Below are 13,291 nucleotides of genomic sequence, written 5' to 3'. Positions count from 1 at the left end.
TCTAAATTACCTTGCACAAAGGAATTAAAACTAAGCAATATGAATATTTTATTTTTTGAGCACATACTCCAGTGCAGCACTCCAATAATCTCAGCTAGATTATGGAAGAAGGCTCTATATTTCTAAGCAACATCTACTGAAATGGGAGGGCTGCATTATCTAATATGGTAGCCACTAGCCTATCTGATAGTGGCTAATTCGAATTCAGAAGTGCTCTAAGTGTAAAATGAATGCCAGATTTCAAAAACTTAGTAAAAATGAACAAGAATATAAGATCTCCCATTAGTAGCTTTTATATTAATTATATCTTTATAATATTTTGGATATCCTGGATTAAATAAAATATATAGTTAAAATTACTGTAACTCTTTTCTCTTTAGTTATTTTAATGTGGCTACTAGAATATTTTATTTGAAAATTTTAAATTATAAGCATAATGTATTATATTTCTGACTGTTTGCCTAAAGTCATCCAAACTGTAAGGCCTGTTCCATGTATTCTATTCCCCTCTCTTCCATCTCCTTCCCAACATTTTGGAACTTAGCACAACAGTGGGATGCAAAGTAATACATCATAAGAAGAGAAGTCAAAGAAAGTAAAGTACATTTACCAGAGGGCCTTCTCATCTTTGATGTATTTAAGAACAAAAGACTGCTGTGTGCACTTGAATAAATTCCCTGGTGTGACATCTTGCTGTTAGTGGTGCTTCAAAGATCACCTCTCACCTGCCCAGCAGCCCTGCCCACTGCCTCCAGGCACTGCAGGGTCAATGTGCTACAGGTTTAGGCTTTTCTTTTCTACCCACACCACCACTCCCAGAAAACTTTAAGACATATTTGATTTTACCAAAGCTTTAAGAGTAGGATGACTTATACCCCAGAAACACAAATACCCTAGATTTAAATTTTATTTTTATTTTTTAAAAGATTTTATTTATTTGAAATTGAGAGAGCACAAGCTGTGTGGGGGGGAGGAGGGAGAGGAGGCAGTGAAGGGAGGGAAGGGCAGAGGGAGAGGGAGAAGCCACTGAGCAGGGAGTCCAAGGCCAAGCTAGATCCCAGGACCCTGAGATCATGACCTGAGCCCAAGGCAAATGCTGAACCTACCGAGGTACCCAGGCACCCTAGACTTAAATTTTAGAAATTCTATTCTAAAAATCCCTTCACCTACCCAGTCTCTAGAGTTGGTCTCTACCCAATTCCAGCCTCTGCTGATGGCTTGAGCTCTCTCTCTTCATATTACTTCCTACTCTCAAATTGCTAAGCATATATATATTTTTTTTCTTGGAGTTCGATTTGCCAACATATAGTATGGCACCCAGTGCTCATCCCGTCTAAGTGCCCTCCTCAGTGCCCATCACCAGTCACCCCATCCTCCCACCCGCCTCCCTTTCCACTACCCCTTGTTCATTTCGCAGAGTTAAGAGTCTCTCGTGGTTTAGTTACACCTTTAGTTTCTTATCATAGTCCAACTTATTCCCCTGTAAACTCACCTATTTACCTCAATGGAAAACCATACAACCCATTTCCTACCTAAAGAGAAATACTAGCATTGGCAGTTTTTAAAATTTTAAATTATTTTTAATTTTTAATTTTAATTAAATTAATTTTAATTAAATTAATTAAATTAATTTTAATTTTTTAATTTTTTAATTTTGGCTTTGTTTGAATTTCTATTATACCCAATGCCAGAGCAGCCTGCCTCAAGGCTTCTCAAGGTTAGGCAAGTAAAAAAAAAAAAAAGAAAGAAAAGAAAAGAAAAGAAATAAAAAAGGTTAGGCAAGTAACCCCAAGAAAGGAGAAAAACCTTCTGCAGAGAGTTCTGCTGGACCTTTTCTCAATCAAAATGAATGGCCCTAATCCTTATCACCAATACCAAAGGAAAGGGGATGGGGGAAATGGGAGACCAAGATGGTGTGAGAGATAACCACTTTGGAAAGGAACTGCTTCCTTAAGATAAGTGTCCTTAATCTTGAATATAACTCCTTCTCCCTATAAGAGTAAAGTTTCTTGACCAATACCCAGACTTTCCTGTGGGAAGTAACAGTGAAGGCAGATGGGAAGAGCGCTCCCATTAGAAGCAAGCTCAAATAGTATTCTCTCACCCTACAGAAAAAAATAGCATTTCTTCATTCCTCTGGAACCTTCCTTTTTGGCCTAGCCAAATTTTACTTAGTCTTTAAGTTATATAGTTCCAGGCATCATTTCCTCAGGGCAGTTTTTTCTAAATAGCCTCTTCCCTGGGCTCTCATCCCATATCCTCTCTTTATATCACATCTGATTTAAATCTATTTGCTTGATTCTCCCATTAAACAAATGAAAGCTCCATGAGGGTCCCAATTGTGTACAACTCATCTTTGACTCCCTAAAGGACAAGCATGACATCAGATTCATGGCAACTCTTTGGTATGTGCTTGAATTTATGAATGAAGAATAACAGCTGAAATGAACGAGTTAGTATTTACTCTAAACTTCCCATTCTGAAATGTGTTTTAATATGATGGAATGTGTTCCAAAATGAAGAAGCTATAAATACTTGATAGAAGGAAACTTAGGAAGACCTTCTGAGACAGTTTTTCCTTATTTTCCTATCATTTTCATCCTCATCCTTCAAGAAAGATTTGTGTAAGTCATAATTTTAAGTTCTCCCTTTATTTCAGTTCTGCATGTTTTCCTAACCTCTACACTTGAGCTTTTAATCACATTTATTGTTCTGGCAAATGGGCCTCTATGCCTCTACTTAATATTCCTACCTGTAAACTAATTCCAGTGAAAGAGTAACTTAAAAGCAAATAAAGTTGATTTTAAACATTGACTAATTTTTAGCTTTAAAATTGAAGCTACTAACCCTCTTTGGTGGAAGCAGGTTAACTGCATTTCTTCTGAACTTTTCTAACTCAATACATCAACCATTTAAAAATTCTTTAAATGGATATGAACACTTAGACCCTTAGTTACAGTTTGTTTTTTAAGAGCTATCATGCAATAATGGGGCAAATTTTTTGGAGTTATCGACCTAACCTCAGTCTTCCCAGGAATGAGGGATTTCTCAGTTTGGTGCTATTCCTGGAAGAGTTCTGGGCAAACTAGGACACTGTGGTCACTCACTGCATACGACATTAAGATGAGTGGGCTTGTTTCGTTGTTCTGTTAGAGAAATGATCCTTCATTTAAAGCATGATGATTTACAAAAAATTATTTTCCATTGCTAAATCATTAATCATTAAATGATTAAAAGTCATCACATATAAATCATTTCAAATTAAGTAAATTACTATCACACAGCATTCTTACATACTACTGTAAATTCTTATTCTACTTTGAATACTTTTTTATTTTAAAAATGCATTTAAGACATCTAATACTCATCTGAAAATATATTTATTATTTTTTAGATTTTCTAAGATCAATGAAATGCTTACTAAATAATTAAGTTGATTACCCTAAGAAAACTGTTTCTTGAATTTTACTCTAAACTAGCAATAGAAATTCTCTGTCTGTTTTAATCTGTGGATATGCCTGTGATTTCCAGTCCAGCATAAATGCCTTCCCTAACTGTTGTCATACACTAAACTGACAGAGGACAAATGTGGTCATCTTTCACTTGATCATAAGTAGACGGAGATGAAACCCCAACAGAATGTTCCATTCTATTTCCATCTCCTATAACTAAGAATTCTGTCATACTCCTTCCATAGGATTTCATCATCATTGGCTATTTAGAAAAAAAGTTTTAATCTTCATCCAGTCATCCACTCAAGATGAAAAGACAAGCAAAGGGTAAGCAACCTGGTAAATAACACCTGGCTATTTCTCAGCATGCCCACCACTACCCTCTTGGTCTAAGTCACCACCATCTGGGGTCCAGATTACAACTTCCACCTTTGTCTCTCTCACACTTTTTTTTTTTTTTTAAGATTTTATTTATTTATTCAGGAGAGATACAGAGAGAGAGGCAGAGACACAGGCAGAGAGAGAAGCAGGCTCCACATAGGGAGCCGGACATGGGACTGGATCCCAAGTCTCCAGGACCACAACCTGGGCCTAAGGCAGGCACCAAACCACTGAGCCACCCAAGCATCCTTCTCATACTATTCTTAACACAACAGTCACAATGATCCTTTTAAAAGTTTAATCACGTCACCACTCTGCTCAAACTCTTCAAAAACTTAACGGCCTCAGGGCCCCTGGGTGGTGCAGTTGGTTAAGTGTCTGCCTTCAGCTTAGGTCTTGATCTCAGGATGCTGGGATCAAACCAACACTTCTTCCTCTCCCTCTCCCCCTGTTCATGCTCACACTCTCTCTCTCAAATAAATAAAATAAAATAAAATAATAATAAAAAGTGAAACAACTTATGGTCTCACACAGAGCAAAAGCTTAACGTCATTATAAGGGTCTATAAGATCTGTCCCAGCCCTTATCTCTCTGATCTTATCCCCATCTTGCTCATTCCTCTGGGTTCCTAGATTACTTCAAGCAAGTTCCTCTCCCAGAGCTTTTCCTATGATGCTCTTCACCTGGAAATTCATATGGCTTACCTTCTTATTCCTTTTTATTTATTTCTTAAATATCACCTTCTCAGCGAGACCTCCTTTGCTGATGACTCCAATTTAAAACAGAATCCTATCTACACACCCTTAACTCCAGGCCCCTTTCCTTCCTTTGTATTTCTCCATACTATAGGAAATACTATGTATTCTATTTTTTTGTTTATTATCTGTCTCCAAGTAGAATGTAAGCTCGATGCTCTGTGAGGAAATTCTAACACACACACACACACACACACCCCACTTGTTTGGTTCACTGGTGTATCCCCAGTACCTAGAATAGCATCTGGCACACAGTAGGTACTCAAGTATTTTTGGGTGAATGAATGATTGGAGGTAACTAAGAAGCCCCTTCTTCCATCAGTTTATCTTTCCTCAGTCACCTTCCTGGGACCTAAAAGTCCAAAATAGGAATTACTTTTAACATAAAAGTAATACATTTTGTTAAAAGAGAAAAAGGAAATGAAAAACCCTAGGAAATGATAACATTAATTTTGAGTAGTAACTTCCATCTCAGTGTCACTGAATTTATCAGATCTTATTATATATGACTTTCCTCAGTAAAAAAGTACAGGAAGCCAAGGGCTGAGATCCTGGGGCTGTAGAGAGGGACGGAAGGACACAAGGAATATATAATCTACTTCTTTCACATTTTTCAGTGAGGCTAGACTTGATTTTAGAGACAATGATATCTTGTTAACTTATTTTTTAAGTTTTAAGGACTACACATTAATTTCTAAGTTTTATTTTGAAATAATTATAAACTTAGAGAACAGTGCAGAGTACAGACAATTGTTTTTGCTGTCAATCGTTTGAAAACAAACTGCCAACATGTTTACCCCAATATTTTAGCATTTCCTAAAAATAAGTATAGTCTCTTATATAACCACAATATAATCATCATGCTTAAATATCATAAGGCCTCACTACCAATCATCCCAATAATACCCAAACATACTCATCTTTTCACTAGTTCTGCCATCAACTATCTGTCAAAGGCTTTCAAACATTACAAGTACTCTTCTAGGTGCTTAGAATACCAAGATGAGTAAAATATGATTTGGGGATGCCTGGGTGGCTCAGTGGTTGAGTATCTGTCTTTGGCTCAGGACATGATTCTGGGGTCCTGGGATCGAGTCCCACACTGGGCTTCCAGCAGGGAGCCTGCTTCTTCTGCCTCTCTCTGTGTGTCCTGAATGAATGAATGAATAAAAAATATTTTAAAAATATATATATTCTTTGTTTCAGAAGTTTGATTTCTGGGGATCTCTTCCAAGAAAGTAGCAGTAAAAAAAGGTATACATAAGAATGTCCAGAAAGGAGACAGGTCAACAACATGGCTAAGACTTCTGTAATCATGTCCCTTCCTCCAAAACAATCTGACATCCAACTATGAGAAAAGCTTTGGGATCTAGTACCATAGACCAAAGGGTGTGAGAGCAGTCCTCTCCACCTGTGCATCAGGTAAAAACCCAGTGGTGGACCCCATAGTGGCTCCTGCATCAGCTCCAGCCCCTCCTGGCCACTGTCCAGAAGTCTCAGTAAAAACTATCTTAGATAATCACCCATGGACAGGAGTACCCTTGTGGAAGTCTAGGTCTCCAGCAGAGAAATCCTAGCACATAGCTGGAGCAAAACCATAAGGAGCTAGATCCACTGAAGTTAAGTAGATGAACAGTCTGATTTTACCTTTATCACCCATCTCTGAAAGTGGCACACCTCAGGGCCATGAGAGTTATTCTCACCCTGTGACTCCTCTCAAGAGGGGAAAGTTAAAAGTGTGTGAGTGAACACCTGGGCTTCCCCAGCTGTCCAGGATGATGCCAAAGAAGCCCAATTCTCTCTCACTCCATTCAAAGTCGCAAATTGTGAGCTACATGACTGAAGAGTGGCAACAGCAGGAAAGGTAGAAGACTCCTGAAAACCATTAAAAGGACATAGATTCTAAAAACTTTGTCACAAATTCCATCAAAAAGCTGACCTGTGAGCTGCTAGAGATGCAGATCCCAGCAACTAGCCCATGGGCACCAGCGTTGGAAAATAAAGAACATAAGTAGGGTATGAAAAGTAGAAAACCCAAAAGCATTAAAATAAATATATTTGTAAAAATCACACAAGGGATTCAGAAAATAAAAGGACATAATATATGATACCAAATACCTAAGATGTGGGGGAAAGAGGAGTAAAGAATAGGATCGAACTTAAGCAACCAAGGACTTAAAATATATAGATGCAGAAGATGTTATATACAAGCTAAATGGTAATCACAAATCAAAACTCAGTACTAGATATAAAAAGGATGAAGAGAAAAGAATCAAAGTATATGACTAAAGAAGGTCAACAAGCCATGAAAGAGAGCAAGAGAAAGATCAGAGAAAAACTACAAAAAGAATTACAAGACAAATAACAAAATAGCAATAAATATATATCTATCAATAATTACTTTGAATATAAGTGGACTAAATGCTCCAATCAAAAGATATAAGGTATGGAGCCTGGGTGGCTCAGTTGGTTCAGCATTCAACTCTTGGTTTCAGCTCAGGTCATGATCTCAGGGTCCTGGGATGGAGCCCTGCATGAGGCTTTACACTCAGTGCAGAGTTGGTTTGTCCCTCTCCCTTACCCTACTCATGTGCTCTCTTTCCCTTTCTCTCTCTCTCTCTCTCTCTCTCTCTCATAAATAAATAAATAAACAAACAAACAAACTTTTGTTGTTGTTGTTGAAGACATAAGGTGACAGAATGAATTTTTTTTTTTTTAAAAAAAGACCCACCTATAGGTACCTATAAGAGACTCATTTCAGACTGGAAGACACCTGAAGATTGAAGGTGATGAGATGGAGAAACATCTATCATGCAAATGGATATCAGAAGAAAGCCAGAGTAGCAATACTTATATTGGACAAAATAGACTTTAAAATAAGACTGTAACAAAAGATAAGGGCACTATAGAATAATAAAGGTGACAAGATATAACAATTATAAATATTATGTACCCAACATGGGAGCACCCCAATATATAAAACAGTTAATAACAACATAAAGGATATAATCAATAGTAATACAAAAGTAGTAGGGGGGATCCCTGAGTGGCTCAGTGGTTTGGAGCCTGCCTTTGGCCCAAGGTGTAATTCTGGAGTCCCGGGATCAAGTCCCACATCAGGTCCCTGCATGGAGCCTGCTTCTCTCTGTGCCTATGTCTCTCTCTCTCTCTCTCTCTCTCTCTCTATCATGAATAAATAAATAAATCTGAAAAAAATACAAAAATAGTAGGAAACTTTAACACCCCAATTACATCAATGGACAGATCCTCCAAGCAGAAAATCAACAAGGAAACAATGGCTTTAAGGAAACACTGGATACGATGGATTCACAGACATATTCAGAAAATAAAACAGTAGAATGCATATTCTTTTCAAGTACACATGGAATATTCTCCAGAACAGATTGCCTACTAAGCCACAAAACAAGTGTCAACAAATTTAAAAAGACTAAAATCAATACCATCCATGTTTTCTGACCACAATGTTATCTAGGAAACTAGAAATCAACCACATGAAAAATATCTGGAAAGCACACCAATATATGCTACTAAACAATGACTGGAAAAAAAATCAAAGAAGAAATTTTAAGAAAATACATGGAAACAAATGCAAATGAAAACAGAATGGTCCAAAATCTTTGGGATACAGCAAAAGCAGTTCTTTTTTTTTTTTTTTTAAGATTTTATTTTATTTATTCATGAGATACACAGAGAGAGGGAGAGAGAGACAGAGACACAGACAGAGGGAGAAGCAGGCTCCACGCAGGGAGCCCGACGGGGAACTTGATCCCGGGTCTCCAGGATCACACTCTGGGCTGAAGGTAGGCACTAAAACGCTGAGCCACCCAGGGATCCCCGCAAAAGCAGTTCTAAGAGGGAAGTTTATACCAACACGGGCCTACTTGTTCACAAAACAAGAAAAATCTCAAATAAACAATCTTTAAACTTACACCCAAAGGAGATGGGAAAAAAAATAACAAACAGAATCCAAAACGAGCAGAAAGAATGAAATAATAAACTTTAGAGCAGATATAAATGATATAGAAACTGAAAAACCAATAGAACAGATCCATGAAACCAGGAGCTGGTTCTTTGGAAAGATCAACAACAAAATCGATAAACCTTGGGCAGCCCAGGTGGCTCAGCGGTTTAGTGCCGCCTTCAGCCCAGGGTGTGATCCTGAAGTCCAGGAATGGAGTCCCGCATCCGGCTCCCTGCGTGGAGCCTGCTTCTCCCTCTGCCTATGTCTCTGCCCCTCTGCCTCTCTCTCTTTCTCTTTCTCTAAAAATAAATAAATAAATATTAAAAAAAAAAAAGTCATTCACATGATCAAGTGGGATTTGTTTCTGGGATTCAAGGGTATTTCAATATCCGTAAGTTAATCAATATGATACATCACATCAATAAGAGAAAAAATAAAACAAAAATATAATCATTTCAATAGATACAGAAAAATCATTTGACGAAGTACAATACCCATTCACAATAAAAATTCTCAACAAGTTTGGTCTAGAGGGAACATACTTTAACATAATAAAGGCCCTATGTGAAAAACCCACACCCAACATCAAATTCAATGGGGGAAAACTGAGAGAGCTTTTTCCCTAAGGTTAGGAACAAGATAAGGATGTCCACTCTGACCACTTTTATTCAACATAGTACTGGAAGTCCTAGCCACAGCAATTAGATAACAAAAGCAAATAAAAGGTATCCAAATTGGTAAGAAAGAAGTAAAACTCACTACTGCAGATAACATGATACTATATAAAGAAAGCCTGAAAGACTCCACCAATTACTTGAACTGATAAATTCAGTAAATTTGTATGATATAAAATCAGTGTGTAGAAATGTGCTGCATTCCTATGCACTAATAATGAAGCAGTAGAAAGTGAAATTAAGAAGACAATCCCATTTACAATTACACTAAAATCAATAAAATGCCAACAAATAAACTTAACCAAAGAGGTGAAAGAACTATACTCTGAAAACTATAAAACAGAGAGACAACTGGGTGGCTCAGTGGTTGAGTGGCTGCCTTTGACTCAGGTCCTGATGCTGGGGTCCTAGAATCGAGTCCTGCATCAGGCTCCCTGCAGGGAGCCTGCTTATCCCTCTATGTCTCTCTGCCTCTCTCTATGTCTCTCATGAATAAATAAAATCTTTTTGTAAAAAAAAAACTATAAAACAGTGATGAAAGAAAGATAACACAAAGATAACACAAAGAAATCTATGCTCATGCATTGGAAGAACAATATAAATATTGTCAAGATGTCCGTATATTACCCAAAGCAAGCCACACATATAATGCAATCCTCATAAAAATACCAATAGCATTTTCCACAGAACTAGAACAAACAATCCTATAATTTGTATGGAATCACAAAAGACCTTGAATAGAAAAAGCAATCTTGAAAAAGAAAACCAAAACTGGAGGCGTCACAATTCCAGACTTCAAGTTATATTACAAACCTATAGTAATCAAAACAGTATGGTACTGGCATAAAAATAGACCCACTGATCAATGGAACAAAAGAGAAAATACAAAAACACACCTACAGTTATACAGCCAATTAATCTTCAACAAAGCAGAAAAGACTATCCAATGGGAAAAAAAGGTAGTATCTTCAACATATGATGTTGGGGAAGCTGGACAGCAACATGCAAAACAATGAAATTGAACCACTTTCTTTCAGCATACAAAAAACAATCCCAAAAGGGATTAAAGACCTAAATATGAGACCTGAAACCATAAAAATCCTTGAAGAGAGCACAGGCAGTAATAGCTTTGACAATGGCCATAACAGCATTTTTCCTAGATATGTCTCCTGAGGCAAAGGAAATAAAAACAATAATAAAAAGTTTCTGTATAGTGTAGGAAACAATCAACAAAACTAAAAGACAACCTACTGAATAGAAGAAGATATTTGCAAATGACATCATTGTTAAAGGGTCAGTTTCCAAAGTATATAAAGAACTGATACTACTTGACACCTAACAGATAAATAACCTTTTTAAAAATGGGCAGAACACATGAACGGATATGTCTCCAAAGAAGACACCCAGATAAGCCAACAGATACATGAAAAGTTACTCAACATCTCTCATCATCAGAGAACTACAAATCAAAATGACAATGAGATACCACTTCACACTTGTCACAATGGCAGAAATAAAAAAAACACAAGAAACGTGTTGGCGAGGATGTGGAGAAGAAAACCTTCTGCACTGCTGGTAGGACTATGATCTGGTGCAGCCATTGTGGAAGATAGTATGGAAATTCCTCAGAAAAATTAAAAATAGAACTACCCTACAGTCCTGTAATCATACTACTGTGTATTTACCCAAAGAATACAAAAACAACCCCACTAATTCAAAGGGAAACATGCAACCCTATATTTAGAGCAGCGTTATTTAAAATATTCAAACTATGGAAGCAGCCCAAGTGTTCATTGATAGATGAATGGATAAAGAAGATGTGGTGTGTGTGTGTGTGTGTGTGTGTGTGTGAGTATATACGCATATATAATGAAATGTTATTCAGTCATGAAAAAGAACAAAATCTTGCCATTTGTCACAACATGAATGGAGTTAGGGAATATAATACTAACCAAAATAAAGAAAAACAAATACCACATGGTTTCACTCATGTGTGCAATTTAAGAAACAAAACAAATTTAAAAAAAGAGAGAGAGAGAGACAAACCACAACAAAGAGTCCTAATTATAGAAAACAAACTGATGGTCACCAGAGGGGAGGTGGATGGGGGATGGGTGAAATAGGTAATGGGGATGAAAGATACACTTATCATGATGAGCACTGAGTAATGTACAAAATTGTTCAATCACTATATTGTACACTAAGGTGTACAATTCTGTATAATTTCTGTACACCTGAAAGTAATATAACACTGTGTGTCAACTATACTGGAATTAAAATTTAAAAATTAATTTAAAAGTCATTATACAATGATGAAATGGTTAATTCGTCAAGGAAATAAAACGGTTTTAAGTATATATGCCCCTAACTTTAGAACACCTACATATATCAAGCAAATACTAACAGAGAATACACATTCTTGTCAAGTGCCCATGAAACACTCTCCAGGATACGCCATAGGATAGGTTACAAAACAAGCCTCAACAATTTTAATAAGTTTAAAATCATACCGAGTATCTTTTCAGAACACAATAGTATGCTATTAGAAATCAGTAACAGGAAGAAAGCTGGAAAATTTATAAATATGTGGAAATTAAACATGCTACTGAACAACTAAAAGGTCAAAGAAGAAATCAAAAGAGAAATTCAAAAATATTTTATTTTTATTTATTTTTTTATCAAAAATATTTTAAAACAAACGAATACAGAAACACATATACCAAAAGTTATGCGTTGCAGCAAAAGCAGATCTAAGAAAAAGTTCATAGCAATAAGCACCTACATTAAAAGACAAGAAAGATCTCAAATAAACAACCTAACTTTATACCTCAAGCAACCAGAAAAATAAAAGAACTAAGCCCAAATTTAGCAAAAGGAAGAAATAACAAAGAGCAGAGCAGAAAAACATGAAATAGAGACCATAAAAACAATAGAAAAGATCAATGAAACCAAAATCTGCTTTTTTTTAACTAATAAACAAACCTGATAAACCTTTAGCTAGATCACTAAAAGAGAAATGACTTAAATAAATAAAATCAGACATGAAAGAGGAGATATTACAACTGATACTAAAGAAATATAAAGAATCAAATAAACTATTACAATCACATGCCATTGAAATGTACAGTCTAGAAGAAGTGGATTAATTCCTGGAAATATTAAATCTATTGAAACTGAATCATAAAGAAATAGAAAATATGAAGAGACCAATAATGAGATTGAATGAGAAATCAAAAATCTCCCAACAAAGAAAAGCCCAGGACCAGATAATTTCCCTGGTAAAATCTACCAAACATTTAAGAATTAATGCTAACCCTTCTCAAACTCTTCCAAAAAACTGAAAAGGAAGGAGTACTCCCAAATTCATTATATGAAAACAGCATTACCCTAATCCCAAAGCCAGATAATGATACTACTAAAGAAGAAAACTACAGGCCAATAATCCTGATAAATATGGAGGCAAACATTTTCAACAAAATATTAGCAAACAGAATTCAACACCACATTCAAACAATCACACACCATGATCAAGTGGGATTTATACCTGGGATGCCAGGATAGTTCATTCATACACACCAATAAATGTGATATATCACATTAACAGAATGAAAGAAAAAAATCACATGATCATCCCAATAGATAGAGAAAAAATAGTTGAGAAAATACAACTTCCTTTCATGATTAAAAACTCTCAAAAAATCTGGTAGTAAATTAGTAAACATAGTAAAGTCCATATATGGCAAGCCCACAGCTAACATTATATCAGTGGTGAAAGGCTAAAAGCTTTTTCTATTACATAAGGAACAAAACAATGGTGCCCAATCTCACCACTTCCATACAACATAGTAATTGACTCCTAGGCAGAGCAATTAGATAAGAAAAAGAAAAAGGCAGCCAAATCAGAAAGGAAGTAACACTATCATTGTTTTTTGATGATAAGATTTTATGTATAGAAAATCCTAGTCTCCACCAAAAAGTGTTAGAAATAATGAATAAATTTAACAAAGTTGAAGGACACAAAAATCAACATAGAAAAATCAATTGTAT

General features: G+C 36.1%; 1 protein-coding gene across 8 annotated transcripts in view; it reads right to left on the bottom strand.

Annotated features, from left to right (window-relative positions):
• Nucleotides 1-13,291, bottom strand: part of NME7 (NME/NM23 family member 7) — a 262,510-nt gene that overhangs the window by 101,718 nt on the left and 147,501 nt on the right. The window lies entirely within an intron of this gene.

This window comes from Canis lupus, chromosome 7, assembly GCF_003254725.2.
Source record: "Canis lupus dingo isolate Sandy chromosome 7, ASM325472v2, whole genome shotgun sequence".
NCBI classification, from domain to species: Eukaryota; Metazoa; Chordata; class Mammalia; order Carnivora; family Canidae; genus Canis; species Canis lupus.
The sequence above is the reverse complement of the archived record's forward strand: the minus strand, read 5'-3'. Positions and strand labels throughout refer to the sequence as shown.